The sequence below is a fragment of the Orycteropus afer genome, unplaced genomic scaffold, assembly GCF_000298275.1.
Source record: "Orycteropus afer afer isolate SDZICR_OR568_19922 unplaced genomic scaffold, OryAfe1.0 scaffold00064, whole genome shotgun sequence".
NCBI classification, from domain to species: Eukaryota; Metazoa; Chordata; class Mammalia; order Tubulidentata; family Orycteropodidae; genus Orycteropus; species Orycteropus afer.
This window is the reverse complement of record NW_006921651.1, coordinates 4,500,613-4,503,916: the sequence shown is the minus strand read 5'-3', so window position 1 is coordinate 4,503,916 and position 3,304 is coordinate 4,500,613. Positions and strand designations below refer to the sequence as shown.

The 3,304-nt window shown below is 38.1% G+C and overlaps 1 non-coding gene across 1 annotated transcript; it reads left to right on the top strand.

Annotated features, from left to right (window-relative positions):
- Positions 1–1,816: 1,816 nt before the first annotated feature.
- LOC122149950 lies at positions 1,817–1,923 on the top strand. Its single transcript, XR_006163410.1, has one exon. It is a non-coding gene; the product is annotated as a U6 spliceosomal RNA (small nuclear RNA).
- The last annotated feature ends 1,381 nt before the right edge of the window (positions 1,924–3,304 follow it).

The following is a 3,304-nucleotide window of genomic DNA, read 5'->3' as shown; positions in this document are numbered from 1 at the left end:
AGATAAATAGCATACTGCATTATGTAGCTGGTTCCAACTAGTTTGGAACTTGAGTCTATAACTGGACTTGACTATAATTAATATTTATCCAAATCTTGTGTTTCTTCTAGGTTGTGTCCTGTCTCCCCAGGTCATGAGAATCTTTCTGAGCCAGAAGCCAAGTCTGCCTCATTATGAGACATGTCATCCCCCATCCAATCGATCAAAATCTCTAGGGTCTACCTCCAAATATATTTCAAAGCCAGCTACTAAATATCTCCACAACTTCCACCCTGATCTAAGGCAGGAAACTGATGCTGTTGTTAGGTACCCTTGAATTGGTTCCAAAGCATAGTAACTCAAGTACAACAAGCTGAAATACTACCACATCCTATCATTCTCTAAATCATTGCCATGTTTGAGCCATTGTTACAGCCACTGTATCAGTCCACCTCTTTGAGGGTCTTCCTTATTTTCACTGACTTTCTCCTTTACCAAGTGTGATAGTGAAGGCTGCACCATGATTCTCAGTAGTTTAGCAGTTGTGACATAGTCATCCCCTATTATGAGATCTGATATAATGTAATCACTTCCATGATGAGATCTGCTATGAGCAGCCAATCAGTTGAAAGGGAGTTTCCTCAGGGGTGTGGCCTGCTTCCGATATACATATATGGATGTACTGGCAAAGTTCTCTGCTTTCTGTTGGATCTGGATTCTCCATTTGGTTCATTGTCTCCGGTTTCTGAACTTGAACCAGTGGGGCTGTTGTACTACCTGCCAATCTTGGGATTGTTGCCTTCACAGCCCGTGAGGCAAGAGTTTGCCATTTTACCTACTGATCTTGGATTTGTCAGTCTCTGAAACCAACACCCTGATGTATTGCCTGCTAACCTTGGGTTTGTCAACCCCTGAAGCTTCATGAGTCAAAAGAAGCTTCCAGATTTGCTGTTTGACCCACCGATTTGGGACTTGCCAGCCTCTCTACTTGCTTGCTGAAAGTGAAGATGAGTTGAAGCACTTACTGATGAAGATCAAAGACTACAGTCTTCAGAATGGATTACACCTCGACATAAAGAAAATGAAAATACTCACAGCTGGACCAATAAGCAGCATCAGGGTAAATGGATAAAAGGTTGAAGTTGTCAAAGATGTCATATGACTTGAATCCACAATCAACACCAATGGAAGCAGCGGTTAAGAAATCAGATGTCATATTGCACTGGGAAAATCTGCTGCAAAAGACCTCTTTAAAGGGCTGAAGAGCAAAGATGTCTCTTTGAAGAGTAACGTGTGCCTAACCCAAGCCATGGTATTTTCAATAGCCTCATATAAATGGAATCACATAATATATGGTCTTGTACAGAGACCATATGTATATGGTCTTCTGTGTTTGATTCTCACTTAGCATAATGTTTTTGAAATTCCCCCATGTTTTATATATGTCAATATTTCATTCCTTTTTATTGCAGAACATTATTCCATAGTAGACCTACCATAAATTGTTTATTAATTTATCAGCTGATGGGTATATGGATAATTTACAATTTAGGGCTATAATAAACAATGTTGCTATGAAAATGTGCATGTAAATCTTTGTGTGGACATATGTTCTCATTTGTTCTTGGGTAAATACCTAAGAGTGGGATAACTGGGTCATGAATTAAGTGTATGTTGAACTTTACAAGCCACTCCCAAACTGTTTCCCACATCTTTATTTTGCAATCTCACCTACAATGTATAAGAGCTCCGATTTGCATTTGTAATTGCTGGCCAAAATAACAACACAAATGTGACAAATGCTAATAATCAGTGAATCTGGATAAACAATACATGGGTGCTCACTTTGGCAGCACATATTCTAAAATTGGAATGATACAGAGAAGATTAGCATGGCCCCAGGGCAAGGATGACATGCAAATTCATGAAGTGTTCCATATTTTTGCACCCACGTACTTTATGGAGATACACCCCTTGGAGCAGTTGGCCATGGGGTACCAGAGGGGAAGCATTCACATGGAGGGAAAGCTAGACAGACAGGAGTGCATGATTAAGAAGAGCACAGGGCGGGGGGCTGTCACAGGGAAGGGAGGGGAGGAGAGTGTGTTAGGGTTAGGGATGGTAGTCAGGGAATGAAACCAAATGTATACAAACTATTGAGTGTAAAACAAATTCTGTTCTGTAAATTTACACCCAAAGCACAATAATAATAATAAATAATATATGGGTACTTATTTTACTATTCTTTCCATTTTTCTTTAGATTAAAAAAAATCATAATAAATTGAGGAAAAACTTAATTGCATATTTTTGGCATTAAACTGACTCTAAAGTTTATTTGGTTGGGGAAATTTGTAAGACTAGTCCAGAAAATTTTGGAAAAAAAAAAAAAAAAATGAGGGGGAATGGGTCCTACCAGATATCAAAACAACCTCAAATTTAGTAATTTAAACATACGTTATAGTCACATGTCAAGAATCCCAGATAAATGGTACAGAGAATCCAAAAAGAGATTCATGTGGCTAAGGATATTTAGTTGACAATAAAAATGGCATTTTAAATAGCTTAATATGTGATCATGGAATAAAATAGTTTAATATATGATCATGGAACAATTGATTATATATTTGTAAAAGAAATAAAGTTAGGACTTCCGGTAAGATGGCAAAATAGGTAGACAAGCTACACAGACCCTCTTCAACAAAGGAAAGAGAAACGAGTTGACAGAGATACAGAAGATAATCCTGGAGCCCTGAGCTTTGAAATGAAGAATACAGAAGTGGATTAGGCACCAACTAGTGGAAAAACCTGAACAGAAACAGGACTTAAGAATAGGCTCCATTTGCCAAGGATGGCAGGGACATACGGGAGGCTGACAATGGGAAAGGAGACAGGTGGTTACTGTATAAGTGCTTCCAGCATAGTGAATAGAGGAGCACAGTACAGCACCCTGCTTACAAAGATAACATACAAAGAAAACTAAAATCATGGGCAACTCACTCCAACATAAAATCACCAATTAAATATAAATACAAAAATGTCACAATGCCTCAGAGACAACAGAGCATCACAGTGCACACAAAGAAGCAAATAAAGCAAGAGAAACAAGGGACCAGGATACGGACCCAAAACACATCCCTGAGAAAGATGCAGCATTGGAACTCCCTGATAAGGAATTCAAAAAAATTATATTTAGGTATCTACAATGAATTGAGAGACAGATCAAGGAAAACACTGACAAAATTGAGGAAAGCACAGAGAAAACCCTAGAACAATTTTGAAAGACAATACAAGAATAAAATGACAAAATAAATGAAAAAATAGAA